Below are 21561 nucleotides of genomic sequence, written 5' to 3' on the forward strand. Positions count from 1 at the left end.
ACTACTTTTTTTTCTAGAAATGTTTCTTATGAATGTTTTTGTGGTCTTACCCGGTGCTTTCTTGGTGACTTGACGATTTTTTATTGTAGAGGACTGCTGCAGTAAATGATGGACCTGCTGTCTTTGACGTTTTGTAGCCTTTCTCATTCTATCCTTAGTTGGCATTCTCAAAATTTGAAATGATCTGCAGTTGAATCTGTGGTAAAATATAATAAAAAATGTTATTAACCACTATTACCAAACAGTAAATCAATAACAGTCATCAAAAACTTAACACACTACTTGACATTTTTACATATAATATTTTTTAGTGCTTTGGCAAATTTAGAATACAGAAATAGCAGAAAAGAAATGGAATTCTTCTTCATTTTACCTGTCCTGTTTTATATGTGAATCTGATCTAATTTTATGAGCATATTTTAATATTTTATTGAAGACACTACACATAACCTGTTTTTGAAGGTGTGTTTAATTTAAAATTAAACAGTTTACATTTTTACTTTTCATTTATTGTAAATTTTAAAAATAAATGTTTATAGTTCCATAGGCTCAAGCAGGTCAGCTTCCCACCCTATGTCATACAATTCTGACAAATCGGCATCCTCATCATGTTCTTCATCATCCTCAGGATTTAAATCATCCAAGGGATCTACTTCCACTGACGTTTCAATTACAAGTTCAATGATGAGGTCGAGATCAACTGATTGCTGATTGTCACTCATGTTGATGTTGTCGTTATCTTTAAAGAAAGAGAACAACAATGAGATGTTGCAGAGTAAGAGACAAATCTCAGAGATTATAATAGTAAATTTGTTTAACAAGAGTAACATTTTGCAGCTATTATTTTGCCATGTCCAGCGATGCTGAGGAGGTGAGGCCTATGTCCAAGTTTTCAGTGAACAGGACTCATCTCTTCTTAACCTTGGATAAGCCTCACCGACTCTGTGTCCCCTGCTCATACTTAAATGTACAGGGGCAGATTTATGCTAAGTGGCGCATCCCCACGGATGCACCAGTTAATGTGCACCGCTGCTCTGCCACCCATAGTGTGCCGCATTTACAATGTGGAGCACCATTGAGCAAAAACAGCACAGATGCGTCACGCATCTGTGCCGCAAAAGCAGCACATTGCAGGAATCACGTCATAAGCGTGACATGTCTACTGCAATGCACAGGAGGAAGCCTCACATTGCATGGTGCATCACTTCTTATGCCTGTTTCAAACAGGCGTAAGGATTTGATTCAGCAATGCTATAAAGCTGACTCAGTGAAATCTTCTAAATTTCACTGTGTTAGTTTTACATGGCTTTCATGCAAATTAATGCATACCTTGCAACAAAACACCTATATGAAAACTGACGCAGGTTTCATGTCGCACAGGACTTTACAGCATGACACATCTGCCTAGATGCATCAAATTGTAAATATATCGCCACATAGCAAATCTTTTGCACCGCCGCTGCGTCACAAAAGTGACGCACAGCGGCGCAAAAGAGACACACACCTATCATAAATCTGTCCCTAACATTTTAAATGATTGATTCAGGATGACGATAAGGTGTGGCCTATCCAGAGGTTTGTTTGAGGTGAGGCCTACTCAGGGTTGCAGATGAGATTTACACTTGTTGAAGAGTACAGAGGAGATAATATATGTAAAGGCCTACCAATGAAGTAAGTCATGTGCACTTCACTCTTGAACAAAGGCCAGACCTCTTCTGTGTCCGTGGACAGACCTAAACCTCATCTGCACAATGTCATTCGTAAACTTAGGAAACACAGGTGATGTAATTGAAAAATGTGGAGTTTCTTTTCCTCATTTCACAATCACATCACCTGTGTTTCCTTTGCTTAGGTATCTCATACTGCAGATGGACTCTAGCATATCAAAGAGTACACATAAGCTGAGCAGTGTATACAACAATTTTGACATTTACATAAGATTCAGCTTCTTATCTTGTTGGAGATGAAATGAGGCCTGTCTTGCAACATGGTGCATCTTTTCCATCACTGCTGCATCGGTTTCATGTGGCACGGGACTTTACAACATGACACATCTGCCTAGATGCATCAATTTTTAAATATGTCGCCACATAGCAAATCTTTTGCACCGCCGCTGCGTCACAAAAGTGACGCACAGTGATGCAAAAGAGTCATACACCTATAATAAATCTGTCCCTAACATGTTAAATGATTGATTCAGGATGACATTAAGGTGTGGCCTATCCAGAGATTTGTTTAAGGTAAGGCCTACTCAGGGTTGCAGATTAAATTTACGCTTGTTGAAGAGTATAGAGGATATAATACATGTGAAGACCTACCAATGAAGTAAGTCATGTCCACTTCACTCTTGAACAAAGGCCAGACCTCTTCTGTGTCTGTGGACAGACCTAAACCTCATCTGCACAATGTCATTCGTAAACTTAGGAAACACAGGTGATGTAATTGAAAAATGTGGAGTTTCTTTTCCTCATTTCACAATCACATCACCTGTGTTTCCTTTGCTTAGGTATTTTATAGTGCAGATCGACTCTAGCACATCAAAGAGTACACATAAGTTGAGCAGTGAATACAACAATTTTCACATTTACAGAAGATTCAGCTTCTTATCTTGTTGGAGATGAAATGAGGCCTGTCTTGCAACATGGTGCATCTTTTGCATCACTGCTGCATCGGTTTCATGTGGCACGGGACTTTACAGCATGACACATCTGCCTAGATGCATCAAGTTGTAAATATGTCGCCACATAGCAAATCTTTTGCACCGCCGCTGCGTCACAAAAGTCACGCACAGTGACGCAAAATAAGCTTACACCTATCATAAATCTGTCCCTAACATTTTAAATGATTGATTCAGGATGACGATAAAGTGTGGCCTATCCAGAGATTTGTTTGAGGTGAGGCCTACTCAGGGTTGCAGATGAAATTTACGCTTTTTGAAGAGTACAGAGGAGATAATACATGTGAAGGCCTACCAATGAAGTAAGTCATGTCCACTTCACTCTTGAACAAAGGCCAGACCTTTTCTGTGTCCGTGGACAGACCTAAACCTCACCTGCACAATGTCATTCGTAAACTTAGGAAACACATGTGATGTAATTGAAAAATGTGGAGTTTCTTTTCCTCATTTCACAATCACATCACCTGTGTTTCCTTTGCTTAGGTATCTCATAGTGCAGATGGAGTCTAGCATATCAAAGACTACGCAGAAGGTTACAACTGTATGGAACATGGCTATGTAAGTCAAAAAATCTAAATCTAAATTTGCCAAGCACACATGGGGGCGTATTTACAAGGACCTTGCACCACAGGGAAAGGTCTTAAATTAAAATGGGAAAAATAACATCAGAGAGACTCAAAGGCCTTATAAATATGCCCCAAGCAACCTATGAAGCTCTAGCATTACATATCAAGAAACCTAATTGATTTCAAAAATCGTTTTTAAACACATCATCTAAATAAATTATATACCTACATTCATCAGGAAGTGACTTAAAATGCCCTAAGACACATGAAAGCGTTTTTTTAAGCCCTTGCTCCATTTTTAGATCACTTTTAACATGGCTATGTAAGTCAAATAATCAAGATCTAAATTTGCCAAGCACAGATGGGGGCGTATTTACAAGGACCTTGCACCACAGGGAAAGGTCTTAAATTAAAATGGGAAAAATAACATCAGAGAGACTCAAAGGCCTTATAAATATGCCCCAAGCAACCTATGAACCTCTAGCATTACATATCAAGAAACCTAACTGATTTCAAAAAACGTTTTTAAACACAACTTGTAAAGCAATTAAATTCATACATTCATTGGGAAGTTACTTAAAATACCCTAAGACACATGAAAGCGTTTTTTTTAAGCCCTTGCTCCATTTTTAGATCACTTTTAACATGGCTATGTAAGTCAAATAATCAAGATCTAAATTTGCCAAGCACACATGGGGGCGTATTTACAAGGACCTTGCACTACAGGGAAAGGTCTTAAATTAAAATGGGAAAAATAACATCAGAGAGACACAAAGGCCTTATAAATATGCCCCAAGCAACCTATGAAGCTCTAGCAGTACATATCAAGAAACCTAATTGATTTCAAAAATCGTTTTTAAACACATCAACTAAATCAATTAGATACCTACATTCAAGGGGAAATTACTTAAAATGGCCTAAGACACATGAAAGTGTTTTTTTTTAAGTCCCTTGCAACATTTTTGGGTCACTTTTAACATGGCTATGTTAGTCAAAGAATTAAAATCTAAATTTGCCAAGCACAGATGGGGGCATATTTACAAGGACCTTGCACCACGGGGAAAGATCTTAAATTAAAATGGGAAAAATTACATCAAAGGAAGTCAAAAGCCTTGAAAATATGCCCCAAGCAACCTATGAAACTCTAGCAGTACATATCAAGAAACCTAATTGATTTCAAAAAACGTTTTTAAACACATCTTGTAAATCAATTATATTCATACATACATGGGGAAGTGAGTTAAAATACCCTAAGACACATGAAAGCATTTTTGTAAGACCCTTGCACTTTTTTTGCATCACTTTTAACATGGCTATGTAACACAAAGAAACAAAATCTATTTGTAAAACACTTGACACAAAGCAACATTTTAAATACACAACTTTCTTCATAATTTTCTCCCTAAACCATACTATTCTCTACCTAAATTAAATGAATCTTTTCTCACCTTAGCAAATACTTTATGAGTTTCAAAACAGTCTCAGAAACACACCAAATTGTCTTTAGCAGAGCAAAAGGTATGCACTCCAGAGTCTGCAGCTATGACAAGCACAGAAATGCTGTAACTCATCACACATATCTCTCATGTCACCCAATCAAAACTCTTCCCTCACTTTTTTCAAATCAACACCCTTCCCCCCTCTGGCCTTTCTGCCTTTTTTGCATAGCAACCACCTCCTGAAAGACCTCTCATGTTTGCAAGTTCACACAACAATGTTTCAATTGAACTCTGAACTCTCAGTGCACCTGCGTATCCAGTGCAATCTTTCATTAAATGATTTTTTCTTGACCATTCAAATTACATCTTTCAAACAACACATCCATGCACCCTAACTTTCTGTTCTCAGCAAACAAAATCCACCAATCACTGCTACTGCTTCCTTAACACAGAAACTCCACAGTTTTTTTCATTTTAAACTCTTATTTTTTCAACTCCCATTTCATTGCCACACTTCATCTGACTGCAGCAGAACCTCCTCTCACCATGTTTTCTGTCTGGATTGTTGGACATAGTTACATCTACTGGGCTCAAAGGTATGCTGAGAACAGAAATTTACCTAACCTCAATTTACAAGATGTGGAAATTAAGTGGTTTGGCCACAGAGGATTAAAATGTCACCAATTGATACCATTGGTGAAAACCTTTATGCATTTGCCTAAACCTGACCTGTTAATTGTGCACTGTGGAGGAAATGACTTGGGCACTTTGACTGGTGTAGGTCTGGAAATGCTTTTAAAGGACACCTTTGAGCAATTGATGGCACTTTTTCCTCAAACTGCCTTGGTATATTCAAATATATGCCAAAGACAGAAATGGAGGTGGTCGAACCAATTTTGTCCACAAATTGAGAAGTCGAGGAAGCATGTAAACAAATCTGTTTCAGCTTACATGAGAGACCATGGAATGGGCTCCATGTACAACAATAACTTGCGTTACTACATGCAAGATATCTACAGAGGAGATGGAGTTCACTTCTCAGATGAGGGCAACAGAGTTTTCATTTTGAATTTAAGACTGTGCATTGGTACCTACTTATAAGTACCTAAATGTACCATAAACCCAAAAGCTCTTCTCAGAGCTACCCTACATCTGATCACTCACAATTATTATTTTACTCTAACTTTTTTCACAAATTTTCAACAAAGTACGCTCCCCGGAGCGCTACCCGGTACGCGAACCGGAAGCTAACCGCGCGAAATTTTTAAAAAAAATGTTTTTTTCCGCACATATGGGCCTCCTCAGCCACCCTCAGAAAATCTAGGGGGTCAAGGTACGTCTACCGTGCCCCCTTCTACCCATTCTGAACATTATTTGCCCTCCATCTTGTATCTTAATTCGACCGAAACACAAAATGGTGGACTCCCGTAACGCTGCCGGTTCGCGTACCGGGGCGCTCACCGGGAAGCGCTCCATCAAAAAAGGTGGGAAAGTAATTTACAGAAGAAACCCTGGAGACACTTTCACCAAATATAGATTAGCTCATACTACATACCAATCCCTACCATTTTCAAAAATTTGGTTGGAATTCCATTTAGCCTGTAGACCTCTCTAAATACCCTGAGGTAAATTACTTCACAAAACACATCTGAAGTGTTGGAATTGACAACCAATTAAAATGTTACTTTCATTTTCTATTTTTTTTTACCTGACATTTGATTGGTTATGTACCTGAATATATATAAAGGAAGAGAAGGAAACACAGCCATTTTGACTACTACTTCCTGGTGTACATTTCAATAGGATTTTCACTAACAACTTCAACTTCTTTTTAAAGGTAAGTTGTTATTTTAAAAACTGAAGTATATTGTGCACTTTAAGTTAATATGGTAAACTTTTTCTGATAGTTATATACTATCCCTCTGTAGTAGTTATAGATTTAGATAGACTTCTCTGTTATAGTTATGGATGGACTTAGGCTTCTCTTGTATAATTATGAATTTACTTACGTTAAATCACATACACTTTTTTATATTCCTACTTCCACTCTGATACTATACACTGCCCAAAGATAAATTCACTGTTAAAAACTGCCTATCTAAAATTAATCCCAACAGTGCCCTATCTCTACTAATATATATTTTTTTAATGCAAATTTCAGACAAAATGGAAGGCGAACAGAAAGTTTCATTTGAAATTGTCCTTGCAGAGACCAACCAAGAAATCATTGATCCAAATGACATTGAATTTATGGATGAAACTTGGGACCAAGAACTACTGCAATGTGTGCAATCAGTAGATGTCCTCCTTGAAAATGAGGACATTTTACTCACTCAAAAATTACAAGCTATGTTCAATGAAAATAACGACATTTCAGACAGTGAAATGTTAGACATTTTATTAAATTTTGAAACACAATGACAATAATAAATAATTGCTTAAAAAATAAAGAAATAAAAAAAAATCAACAAAACAAACCATCAATTAACATACAATATTTGAAAAGTCTATCATTCTTTTTTCCTTATAGTACGCTTCCCAGAGCGATTCCTGGTGCGCGTACCGGGCGCTCCCCACGGAAAAAAAACAATTTTTTTTTTATTTTTTTTTGCACCGCGGGGCCCTTTTAAAGCCTCCACATCAAACCTAGGGGGTCAGGGAGGATCTACTATGCCCCCTTATGGTCATTTCCCCCTTTGTTTTTGCCTCCTCTTGTCTCTCGATCCTACCGAGAGACAAGATGGCGGCCGCTCCGGACTGTTTAGAATGTTGACAGACACCGGAGAGCCAATCAGCTTCGCTACGCGAAGTTCCGTTACGCGTCAGGTACGCGAACCGGAGCGCTGCCCGGAGCGCGCTTACAGATATATATCTTTTTTTGAACGTTAATTTCTCAAAATCCACTGGATCACATATATTGAGACCTAGCAAAGGCACATCGGGCTACCAGTCCCTACAATTTTGCCAAGTTTCGTGCAAATCCATTCAGCCGTTCGGGCTAAAAGTGAGGCCAACCGCCCTATGGAAATTAACATGGGAAAAACACGTTTTGGAACCCCCCTTTTTTCTCAGCCCCCCCTTGACAAACCCCCCCCAAACTTTCAGTATCTGCTCAGAAACAAAATGTTCCATTGTCCTGAAAATTTCAGCCAATTCCGTCCACAAACGCCAAAGTTATTAGACATAGAATTTTCAAAAATCCCATAGAGAAAAAATCCTAACTACATATACCTACTGGCGACCGCCAGTAGGTAATATATATGTATATATATATATATATATATATGTACATTTACTATGTTTAAAAAGTTTATAACTTCACCACGCATGCGTGGTAAAGTTATATGCGGGGTAAAAGATTGAGGAGTAATGGTACTGCGGAGTGATGGTACTGCGGAGTAATAAATGCGGAGTGATGGTATGCGGGATTTCTGTTTGCGGAATAACGTCATATATTCGTGACTGTTACAATGTGAATGCCATTACCACACATAGCCTTTACCATGCAAGCCTTACAACAACATTTATTGTAAAGGCATGTATGTTAAAGGCATATGGGTAGTACCAGTTTTTCTGGACCATGGTGCAACTCCCCCTGGGCCCCAGCCCTTAAAAATAAACCAGACCCAACCCTGAGTCCTAACACCGGACCCTAGCGCAACCCTCCCGGCCCCCACCCCAATAAAAAACAGACCTCAGTCGTGAGCTCTAAAACCAGCCCTGGAGCACCCCTCTATAGCCCCAACCCTAAAAAAAACACTCCAGCCAAAAAGCCAAAACCTGCCACTGGCACTAAGCTCCCTGACGCCCCCCACCCTAAAAAAAACCTCATCCTAAGCCCTAAAGCCGGACCCACCATGGCACCTGCCCTGAAACCCCATGCCCTTGTGTGCAAGTCCTTAACTCCATGGGACCGAGGCCGTACCAGTTCCAGTTATTAGAGGCTGACATACATGCTTTTTTTTTAACGGCAGACTTCACCGGTTTCAGAGGGTCTTTTTGTCTTCTGTGGTAACCGCACTGATTGACATTACCATGCATATGCCCTTACCACTTGGACCTCACATATGCCCTTACGGTTCATACCTTTGTTATGTTATGTCTGTTATGTTATTGTGGGATTTCTATAGCACTCAGCTACTCCGAGGAGTGTTCCGGCGCTTATGATCCTCACAGGCACAGAATGAGGGGCGAGAAAAGACACTTACTGAACAAAAAGCAGAGTTTTGAGATTTTTCCTAAAGGCCAGCAGATTACTGTTAGTTCTGAGGGACAGAGGTAGAGCGTTCCACAGCTGCGGTGCAAGGCGTTTAAAAGAGCGTCCACCGCATCGAGCACGCCGAATCGCAGGAACAACGGCAAAGGCCTGAGTGGAAGATCTAAGTGATCTGGAAGGTAGATAGAACATCATCCGTTTCCGGAGATACCTGGCACCCACGCCATGCAATGCTTTAAAAGCCATTGTTAGCGTCTTGAACACAATACGCTTTCTGATTGGAAGCCAGTGAAGAGTTTTGAGCAGATCACTGGCACTGGCTCTCTTGTTGAGGCCGAAAATGGCACGTGCCGCAGAGTTCTGGACGACTTGTAGGCGTGCCAGGAGGAACTCGGGAAGGCCCAGATACAACACATTAGAGTAATCGAGGCGCAAGCCTATCAGGGCCTGTACCGTTACTCTTCTATGGTCCAGTGACAGAAGGGGCAAACATTTCCTAATCATCTTTAGGATGGCAAAACATTTGCCAACCAGGCCCAGAACCTGGGTTTTGAGAAAGAGGCTGTTGTCAATCTGTATTCCCAAATTTTTTACGACCACCGAGTCGCTGGCGGGGAGAAACATGGCTGCAGGCCACCAGTCTTTCCACCTGGGGTCCGAAAGGGCAGCCGAAGAAGAGCATTTCCGACTTGTCGGAGTTGCACTTGAGGCTGTTCCGTCCAAACCAGTTGAAAACAGCCTCAAGGCAACCCCTGATGTTTAGACCATCAAAGTCAGAGTCTCTGTCGCACGTGAACAGGAGCTGGGTATCGTCAGCGTACGACACGATCTGAGCCCCGTGAGCCTCTGGCAGTGCCGCCAAAGGGGTCATATAGATGTTAAAGAGAGTTGGGCTCAGAATAGAGCCCTGAGGAACTCCCACCTCCAGTGGCGGCATTGTGGCAGAGAAAGGAGGAGCCCAGATCGTTTGTTGGCGATTAGCTAGAAAGGACTTGAACCAACTAAACACCGACCCCCTCAGGCCGATCTCCCAGAGTCTAAAAAGGAGGCGGTCATGGGGGACGGTGTCAAAGGCCGCCGAGATATCAAGCATTACCAACATGGCTTTACCTCCACAGTCCAGTGTTTCCTTGATGGCCTCGGTGACTTCAAGCAAAGCTGTTTCAGTGCTCAAGTTGGAACGAAACCCGGACTGCGACTGGTGAAGAATATTGTGTGTCTCAAGAAAGTTTGCGAGAGTGAGATGGGCATGCTTCTCCACGGCTTTCGCAAGTGCTGGTAGGAGGGAAATAGGTAATTTGTTTCAAAGGCAAGCATGGGAAAGGCTATGCGTGTTAATGGCTAAGCGTAGTAAAAAACATGTAGTAAAAGCTATGCGTGGTAACAGCCACGTTGTAATGGCTGTTTTCCAATGATGTCAGGGGCGGCCTTAGGCAGTGCAAGCTGTGCACCTGCACAGGGCCGCCAAAGCCCAGGGGCCACCACGCCAATATATATCCTTAATATGATAATCCTCTGAGGATGGACACATATTTGCGTGATGGCCCCTGGCAGGGATTTGGCGGCCTCCGGTTCAGTTCCACTTCCAAACACCCTGACCCCCCCCCTCTTCACTGGCCTCCGCGCCTGCGTTCCTCCTCGACCCCCTGTTCCGGGCCCCCCAACCTACGCTCCCTGCCCAGGGCCTCCGTGAGCCTAGACCCGCCCCTGATGATGCGCATATACGTGTCATCTATATTTCTGTGAACGTGTGCAAAGATGTAGTGTGACTGCATGTGTGTTCATTCGGTATACAGGTTAAACCTATTAATTTCACCAGTCCCTGTTTTTGTTATTAATCTATCTGCAACTCTTTCGCTCTCTTCCCTCTGTGCGGTGTTTGCAGCATAATGCGGGCAGAGAGGACAAAACAAGGCAAACATTTTTCGTAAATCACATACTATTGACTAATGTGCTTACAATAGTGGGATAACATATTTTAATTGCATTCTTGCCTTTTTATAAAATGTCAATTAAAAGTCAGCAAGACAAATATGACTACTTCACACGCTTTCCATTACCACTGCCGTCCCATGACCCGCAGACCAGAATTTTCAAGTCAACAAACCACGAATAGACATAATTCTGCCACGGGAGAACAAACAATAACAGAAGGTCGAGGAAGAATGCTCATTGCAAAAGGTCTGCAGTAAATCTTACACTCGCTGGAGAGCGAAAATGGAAGCCATGTCTCTGCTGCGGCGAGCTGTTGTGAGGAAAGGTTTCTCGGGCTGCTAAAGGTCGGACATGGGGTGAGCAGTGATTGCAGGAGTTCAGCGCGAAGGGAAAGGAAGCCAGATAGAATTGAGGAGCGTTTTTTCCACGCTTATTAACAGTTTGTGGATCTGTTCAGAGGTGTGTTTTAATTTGTAACCATTTTCGTTTGTTTGAATTTGTGTTTTTTCAATAAATGTGTGGAGATTTGCATTTTGGCCTAGTCACTTTAATTTCAGAAATCACAGTAAGGAAGGATGGAGAATTCTACTGACAGGCCTGGCGTGGCTTACCCTCTTTCCGGTCTTCTCTAGCAGCAAATTGAAAATATAAATAGCTTTTTGGATCCTGAGGACTTAATGCGAAGTTAGCGCAGGGTTGGGGCACACGAACTTTGGTCTATGGAGACGTACAAATGCAACTAGGAAAATGAAGTTTTCTGAACAAAAAAAGTTGGAATACACCATACAGTAAATCGAAGCATGAATGTGTCTGCATGGACTAATTACCCGTTATATTCCTACATTCAAGTTGTGTAACTACAAATCTAAAGTAACTTATCTTTGGGTGGTTGTCCTTGTAATGCAATTTATCCCATAAGGGTGACCTTGAATGCACCTCACACAAGGTGCTGCTGGGACGCCCCTGCTCCACATTGCAATGTCAAATGATGCGCCAAAATTTCTTTTTTTCAGCATATGATATCAGCACTAGGCCTGAGACAAATTTTAACTACCCCAGAGTAATCGGAGTAATTACGCATTACTCTTGTGATTTGAAATAATGGAAATCACATGATTACCCCACCATGAGCAAATGCTGAATTGCGCTTCTCACACCATTACGTATAATTACAAGCAATTTGGCAGTTACTACAAGTAATTACGATGGAGAGAATTACTCCAGCTATGCCCACCCTAATCAGTACCAAACTCTTGCTTCATCTGGACCTGCACAATATTTTAACATTCGCACAACACTGCTCATTCTCACTAAGCAGTGTATTGCATAAATATTACTACATATTGACCTGCATCTCCATTGTAGTTTCCGAAACCAACTGATGTCAACATACTAGCCAATCCCAGCCAAGGCCATTCTTCAATAACTCTGTCTAGGTGCACATCTTCTTCTTCTAAGCTCCTTAGTAGTGGAACATTTATGTTGTTGCATTCACTGTGTGTCAATAATTTTATTTTGTTAGTAATACATTTATGGGTACATTAACTCATTCTGCAGAGAGCTATTCATACTGTGTAGTGGGATTTCACCTTCAACTTTTGAATTTGTTAGCTGTCGCAACCCCTAGACAATTTTTGTCTTTTTTCCTCACATTGTTTTTCCTTTTTGTCCAGAGGTAGAGTAGGTAGGTGGACCCAGAGAGCAGGAGGGTGCCATATTCAGAGAGAAATGGCACTCTTCTCCCCTCTCCCGAACACCGGCGCTAATTTCAGCTGCCGTGTGTCAAGCACACACCTTAGTGCTGCTGTACCGCCATTGGGCCCATTTATTTTTTACATTATTCCTTCCCTGGTACTATACTTCAGAGTCATATACTTGGTCCTCCGATGGATCTTGTACTGAGAGGGGTTGGACATAGGGGATCCAATCCACTTATCCAGTGAGCACCAGGAATTGGATAACTGACTTAAAAGCTTGTAATTAGATTCATGTATATTACTGTCAATACTACACTATACAGGTTCCGAATTATGACTGCTAGACAAAATCCCTGAAGAAATTTAGACAAGCTAGGATCATACAAACAAGTAATTCAGTAACAGCTATGGAAAATGGTAACATTAGGACCTGTTGACTAGAAACCTCTTTATTTGAATTCCCATCCCTTATTAAGACTATGGAAATGCACAATCAATTATTGGAGGCCAGTCATTTAGAGACAGAAACAGGATTTTAAATGGTTAGAATTTAACAGTAAATTTAGGAACTAAATACATCAATCTCAAGGATTTACATTTAAGCGTACAGAATAATCAGATTTATTGTTCTTGAGCCATCAATTAACAAAGTCCTAGAAGGAGAGTTCAGGAAAGGTCATGAATCATATCAGCTCAATTATTCTCTCCCCTGGGGGAAATAAGTCTGAGAATAGCGCACACAGCTTATGCGCCAGCCAGGAGAGTCCACAAGTCAGAGAGTTGTCTCTCAGTCTGATAGGAAGCAATCCTCATGGGAAAGATGGCAAAAAGAATGAGCCGAAACGAATGGCAAAGATGATGTATAGGATGTGCGAGTGCAAATGTAGTCCGATCATTAATCCAACGAATACTATAATTTCCCAGTTCCTGGGTGGCACCGCCTGGGTCACCTCATCAGATTAGACCCCTCAGTTCATTGGTCAGTTAGTATAGGACAATTGTCATATAGCATAAAGAAGACAACATTTTATTGCAAAAAGGTAGAAATCATTACATAAGTGTAGCCCAGTCCCTTGGACTTTAGATTACCCTGGACGAAACTCTGAAACATAAATTCTGGACCTTCGACATTCCATATCGACTAGAAGACAGAAGAAATCTCCCTTGGGGTCAAGGAGTGACTCCCCTGTTAAAACGGGCACCAAAGAAGCATCTTGCTAGTCTGCATTTTTGAGGCTCCCGCTGGATCCCCAAGAATCTGCAACACAGGACACAGACTTCCAGATATCTCCGAGGCTGACACAAGTCCCCAGCAAAACTCAGACCTGTAGCTATCACAAGAGATGTGGGACCGGAACTCCTGGACATCCTGCACATTTGCGGTCACATTTGCTAGTGCATCAACTTCCTGAGCTTTTCCGAAGTTGTGTATTGGGCTACTTATAGTCCAAGCCCTGAGCACCTTTTGCACCGAAGCCTAGAGGCCTACACTCCGCGATTGTTCCGTGGACCCACTTCCTGCATTTCTGCTTGAGGCCCCTTTGCGATCCCTGGTCCGTCGACCGGTGGATCCCCCCCGAAGGAATCTACTTTTTTGCTTGGGGGAATCTACTTGGTTGCTTGGGCTTTTCTGGTTGCTCTAGACGTGCCCTGACTCCCCTCCAAAGGGTGAGTCCCTCAGACCTTGCTTGTCTGCACCAAAGCCAATCTTGTCATCTTGTGTGGGTTGCTGTTGCCAAGGCTTGTTGGGTCCAATCCGGATACCAACTCTGCAGCACTCGACATCCAATGAGGGACAGCTTGAATCCAGCTCCTGGTTGTCGTCGACACCTCCTGGTTCTCATGGCTGAAAAGTCAAGCTTCACCTACCTCACCTGAAATCACCCGACATTGGCTGGCATCTTCTTATCGCCTTCCTAGTCACTGGCTAGTGACCCAGACTCTGCCCCCTCTGCTTTCAGGTTCTTCAGATCTCCGATCCACCCTTGGATCCATCGGACACTCTTCTCCTGGTTGCCTGCAACACTTCTTTGCAGCTCTCCATTGGAAACGATGACGAAACCCGACACGAAAAGACACCTATGCACCCGGCTTCCCTGGGTGAGTTAACACGAGTACTTCGGTGCTCCCGTGAGTCTTGACTCTCGAAGTGTCCAGTACTGAAAGGGTTTTACCGTAGTCCACTCCTAAGTGTCCTTATTCTTTAAAATTCTAACTTAAACTTTCTCCATAGAAATCAATGGTGATTCGAGGCTGTGTTTAGACACTGCACGCGTCCCCCGTGGGTCTCCTGTGTCCCTACCTGGGGTGGTTCCTGGTTGCCCCAGTGGTTCTACAGGCCCTAGGCCTTGTCTTTATGTTGAGAGCGGTACTTATACCACTTTCTTAGTATATAGTTTGTGAGGCCCCTTGGACAAAACTTATACTGTGCTAGTTTACTGTGTGCTATTTAAGTTCTTGTATTGTACTTTTGTCTCTAGCCTCATAAAGAGTTAAGGGCTCTGTGTGCCATGAGACAATTAAAGGCAGGACAGAATCCCAATACCAGACGCCTCATAGAGGCATTACTGCTTGATGACTTTAGGCAGGCTACAGAGCTTGCAAGGGTAGGCAGTGGGTGGGTACAGCAGAGGAAGAGAATCCCAGTGGGGAACCCCACCAGGTCTCAGACTCTGATGTGCATCAGGCAGGTGAAAATGACCTAGACCTGGAGAACCCAGCTCCTACTGGAGATGGAGAAGGCCAAGGTGGCCCTATCTTTGTCCCCCCAGGAAGAGTTGGTGGTGTGCCCAGAAGAGAAAGATCTCCATCACAGGAGTCCAATAATTCGGACACATCTGTAGGGTCCTCTGTCTCTGCTCATAGGAGGGGTACCTCCCTGGAGCAGAGAGAGCATCAGGTGAGGATGAAAGAAGCCCAGGTGAGATTAAGGAGACAGCAAGTAGCTTTAGAGAAGGAGACCCTAGAGCTTGAAAGAGCAAGAAAAAAGATGGGGCTAGTGCCCCATGGTGGCAGCAATACCCCTAGTGGTAGGGGTAGGTCTTATGACCATAGAAACCTTAACAAGAGTGTCCCTCCCTATCAGAATGTGGATGACATCCACAAATGGATTACTGCACTGGAGAGGGCCTGCAAAGTACAGAAGGTACCCCAGGAGCAGTGGGCAGCAATCTTGTGGCTCTCCATTGCAGACAAAGGTAGAGACAAACTCCTCACTGTCAGAGACGAGGATGCTGATGGTTACAAATCCTGAAGAGTGTTCTAATAGATGGGCTTGGCTTAACTACTCAGTATTATAGAGTACAGTTCAGAGACACCCAGAAGACGCAGACTCAGGAATGGGTTGACTTTGTAGATTGTGCTACTAAGGCTCTGGAGGGCCTTTTACTGGGCAGTAAAGTGTGTGACTATACAGGATAGTTTAATCTGATCATGAGGAACAGGTCCTTAATAACTATCAAAATCAGCTGTTGCATCAGCACCTGGTAGCCTCTGATCTGACCTCTCTCCAAGAATTAGGAAAGAAGGCAGACAAGTGGTTCAGAACCAGGGTGAAGCAGAAGGTACAGAACCAAGGTGGTGAAGCAAGACTAAAAAGGTGGGGAAAAGGGTAAAGACCAGAAGTCCTCACAAGGTCCCCAAAAAGCTTCTAATGGTGGGGTCCCCAATCTTCCAAAAATAAAGAAGGCCCAAGAAAACCATTGTGCAAAGTCTGTAAACAGAATAGTCACTGGACCAGTGACTGCACCAAGAAGGAGACAACTCCAGCCACCATTGCCCCCTAAGGCAACTGTTCCCCCTAGTTCTGCTACAAGTAGTGATTCTCAGCAGAAGGGTGTAGTAGGATTAACCCTGGGAACCGAGATGGACTCTGGCCTAGTCAGAGCACCAATTCTGGCTGTGTTAGTCTATGATGGAGGCATGGATATGACCTCCTCTGTGAGTCTCAATAACTTGGGCAAGTACAGGCAACAGCCTTTGATAAATGAATAAAAGGCAGAGGCCTACAGGAACACAGGGGCAAGTGTGACAATGGTGACACCAGACTTTGTGAACCCTGAACAATTCATACTTGGTGAGACTTACCAAGTGATCAATGCTAGCAATGTAAGGATCACTCATGCCCTGGAAGTTGTTAATTTCTCTTTGGAGGGGTAACTGGCCTTAAGAAGGTTGTGATAACTGCAGACCTCCTTGTTGAATGCTTGCTTGAAAATGACTTAGATACTTCAGCCTGGTCTGAAGTGGAGTTGAGGACCCATGCAGCAATGCTAGGGATCCCTGCACATGTGTTTGCTGTGACTAGGTCACAGGTCAGAAAGTCTAACACTGGACAGGCCTGGATTCTGGAATAATGGACCAGGTGCCTTCCAAGAAAAGGAGCAGTAGGGTCAAGGCAGTGCCTTCCCCCTGACTCAGAGTGATGATCAGTTTTTTGAGGAAGATGATTGTGAGCCTGAAGAAGGAACTGTCCCAGATGAGCTTGAGCCTGATCAGGTTGAGTTCTTGGGGACAGGGGGCCCTTCCAGGGCAGATCTGAGCCAGGAGCAGCTGGGCTGCCCTTCTCTTAAAACGCCTCAGACAGCAAGCTGCTGCTGAGGCTGCTGGGAATGCTAGTGGCACCCATAAGATTTATTGGGATGATGGACTCCTGTATTCAGAGAGTAAAGACCCCAAGCTGGGTGCAGCCAGGAGGTTGGTCATATCTTTGAAATTCAGGGGCTTCCTATTGACTCTAGCCCATTATATTCTCTAGCAGGACACCTAGGCCAGAACAAGACTTGGGACAGAATTATTCCTCACTTTCACTGGCCCCACATGTCTGAAGACACAAAGGAGTTTTGTCGCTCCTGTGTAACCTGTCAAGCCAGTGGTAAGGCAGGTGGCACTACAAAGGCCCCCCTGATACCAGTACCTGTGGCGGGGGTTCCATTTAAAAGAGTGGTAATTGACATTGTTGGACCAATAGATCCGCAGACAGCCAGGAATTACAGAAAGCCTGGCATGACCAAAAGGCTGTACTGTCTGTTTACAGAAAGTGTGGGTGTTGGAGCCTGTGGCCTGAGCAGCTCTCCAAGACAAGTGGAGTGGACCCCACACTATTGTTGAACACAAGGGAGAGGTTACCTATTTGGTAGATCTTGGAACTCCCAGGAGCCCCCATAGGGTGCTTCATGTCAACAGACTGAAACTATATGGTGCTGCTGGGACGCCCCTGCTCCACATTGCAATGTCAAGTGATGCGCCAAAATGTCTTTTTTCAGCAGACTTTGTCCCCTCTGCTTTTAGGTTCTTCAGATCTCCGATCCACCCTTAGATCCATCCGGACACTCTTCTCCTGGTCGCCTTGCAACTCTCCATTTGAAACGATGACGAAACCGACACAAAAAGACACTTATGCTCCCGGCTTCCCTGGGTGAGGTGTGGTGGTGAGCCTCAGCAAGGCCTACCAGTGCTAAGGGTTCTCCCTTCTCTGCACAGAGTCCTCAGACAAATAGAAAGAAGTTGGCACAGAAGCTGAAATAGAAGTTTATTAAACCTCATGAGGTGGAACTACATTCACACAACACCCTTCGGCAATGTATGAAGTAGCACACTGACTGGCAGGAGCTTGGTTCTTTTATACCCACACAGGGGCTCAAATGAAGGCGGTACAAGTACATAATGCTGGTTTTAAATACATATAAGGTCATACAGAGAGTGTGCTGGCAACAAGTGGGAGGGGCTGACAGCTAATTCTGGTGGACACATCCTGACAGTTACAAGTTGGGGACAGCTGTAAGCTCAACTGAGCATGTGCGAAGCAGAAGAGGCGACATATATCTCATCTCTAGGTATATTTCAAGAGCAGTTGACAGGAAGGTAGGACAGAGCATATGGCAAGCACAATGTAAACAAAATGGCTGTCAGAAATACAAAATGGATTCCACACAACGGACAAGATAGTCTCTAAATACAAGATGTCTTCTGCTAATGCTTAACCTAATCGATGCTAATTTACAACAGAGGTAACACGAGTACTTCGGTGCTCACGTGGGTCTTTACTCTCAAAGTGTCAAGTACTGAAAGGATTTTACCGTAGTTCACTCCTAAGTGTCCTTATTCTTTAAAATTCTAACTTAAACTTTCTCAATAGAAATCAACAGTGATTCGCAGCTGTATTTAGACACTGCACGCGTCCCCCATGGTTCTCCTGCGTCCCTTCCTTTGGTGGTTTCTGGTTGCCCCTGAGGTTCTACAGGCCCTAGGCCTTGTCTCTATGTTGAGAGCGGTACTTATACCACTTTCTTAGTATATGGTTTGTGAGGCCCCTAGGGCAAAACGTATACTGTGCTAGTTTACTGTGTGCTATTTAAGTTCTTGTATTGTACTTTTGCCTCTAGCCTCATAAAGAGACTACAAGGGTGTGTTTAGAAGAAATACATATATTTTATATATATACCTGGTGTGGTCCTGCTTTCATTTGGTCGTTCAAGAGATTATAGACTGGTAAAACAAGCTGCTTTACATTCCTTCAAGACTTAGCCTGAAGGCTGCTCTCCACAGCTACCACTAGGATAGCTTTCTATAAAGGTTGTCTAAACCTACCATCAATAAGAGTCGTTTGGACTGGTGCAAGGTGCCCACTAGAATAGTGGACATCATATGCCGGGCCAACTTCTCACAATAAGCTGTCAAAGTATTCAAAATGTATTATTACGAACCATCAGCTTTCTTTAAAGGCACATGAGTGAGTTGAAAAGGACAATTTCTCAAAGCAAATGTTCCCATTTTATCGATTTAGTTGAAAATAGTCCTGGGGTGTGCATAGGAACTTGTTTTTGAAACACACAGTTTCATCTCACAATGCAAATGTATGAGACCTTCTCATGAGAACAGAATCGAGCATGAGAAAGAAAATGCAAGGCTAACATGAATATAAGCTCATGCTGCCTGGCTCTTAACATACAGCTTCATAAAGATGGTAGGGAAAAGTTAGCTCCCAGCTCCTCCAGAAGTCTCCCTTCCTGCGGCAATTACAGCAACTACAGAGGGCTGGTGCAACTTCAGTCACGCCGATCTCTGATATCAAGTGCCGGCATCAAACGCTAAGCATTAAGCAATAACGGACCTAAGGCCCCAATCAGCCTGGGAGGGGCAGCTGCCATAAGCAACATACAGAAAGAGTACTTACTCATAACTTCGACTCCTCCTTCGTTGACTAGGGAAATCTTCAACAAAGGACACAGTGACAAAGCTAGGCTCCACTGGGGACCCCGAAACAGGACTTTGAGATCCCTGAAAGGCCACACCCTCCACCCCTAGTGGTGTTCAAGGAGGTTGTGTTTAAGCTGATGAGTTGTAACCCCATAAAAATTCAATCAAGGGAAGGAAAACAATGTGTACAAGACATTCTACACAGGTGCAGCTTCAAATTTATCATCAACCGCATAAGGCCACCAAAAGATAAAAGACTAAGATGTTGTACCCTCAAGAAGGAAGATGAGACAACTCAGGAGCCAAAGCAAGTAGTCAACTCTCTGGTAGAATTGGCCCTCAGAAGTCACATCCAAAGTGAGGAAAATCAAATAAGATAATCTCTTCAATTTCCCCTGTCCCCAGAAATAATTATCTTAGGAAAAGAGGCAATTGTGGACGGAGTACGTGGAGTGGCACTTCACGGAGTTCCATGGAGTTAAAAAAACCTCTGTGGAACTCCGCTCTGCCCCAGTCCCACCGCCAATTTAAAAAAAAACACTTACCTGCTCTCTGGCATCTGCGGGCCACCCTCCTCCTCGCTGTGGTGTCTCCTCCTTGCCGCCGTCCTCCTCCTCCCTGCCGGTCGCACAATCCTACGTTTTATGTCTTGTGTGTACTGCACATGCGCAGTCCACACAAGATGTAAATGTTGGGGTGTGCAGCGGGGAAGAGGACCACAGGCGAGGAGGAGAGACACCACGGCGAGGAGGAGGGCAGTCCACAGATGCCAGAGAGCAGGTAGTTTTTTTTCTTCATTTTTTTGGGCCGTGGTGCAGAACCTAAAGGGTGTACTCCACTCCACCACGGAGTTGGAGTTTTGCCACAACTCTGTGTTCCCAACCAAGCACAGAGTTGGCAAAACTCTGCAAACTCCGCTGGCGGAGCAGAGTACGCTGCCCGGGCATAAATAGCACCACGATTGGGCCAGGATACATCTTCAAGGAAATTGCGAGAAAGTTGACTTGATGAATGCTTAAAGGAAACATCATCAATGGATGAAATCAGGTGCTCCAGCAACAGGAAATCGGGAGGGGAAAGCCAATGGGCCGGTCCGAAATTGGTACCTCTAAACCTTCGGGGTAACTGGGCCCCTTATATAAACCAGCACATTAACCAAGTGTCACCAATAAGGATCTCCTCAAGCTGCTCAAAGCGCCCTTGAAGCATGTAAACCAGTTTAATAAGTCTGCTGACCATAACAAAGGCCATTTGCAACCAACTTGATAGTAATAACGCAGAAGAATTATCCCAGCCTCAACCTACGACCTGTACAGCAACTCCCCATTAGGTGTCCTCAATCCTTTGTTGCCAATAAATAATATAAGTGATAACCATAAACCAGCTAAGCCCCAACAAGAGCCACCAGAAAACATACAAGGGGAACAATACTCGCTAGTAAGCTGGTGCTCAAACCTGACAAACTTGTGATTCCACTCTCCAGACAATTAGCCTCCAAAATTCAATCATCGCAAAAAGAGGAGCTCCCTGTCTCATCTGCTCATAAGGTTGAGAATCTTCTCATAACCACCAAAAAATTATTGAGTTCAATGGCAAATGAGGTCCACATGCATGCGGACAAGTTCGATGTTCAAAAAGATATACTTCACTTGGTAGCTAGCTTCATATCTGGAATTGACACCAAACTTGATCAATTAAATTCCCTGATACATAGTGTTCTGGCTAGACCAGCACCACCTCAAACACATGGGGAATGCAACTACAGCCCTATACTAATGAAGCTAGAAATGTTGCCAGATATAATGAGCTCCCTAATCGAGGACCTGACGAGAGA

Source organism: Lissotriton helveticus, chromosome 6, assembly GCF_964261635.1.
Source record: "Lissotriton helveticus chromosome 6, aLisHel1.1, whole genome shotgun sequence".
Taxonomy (NCBI): domain Eukaryota; kingdom Metazoa; phylum Chordata; class Amphibia; order Caudata; family Salamandridae; genus Lissotriton; species Lissotriton helveticus.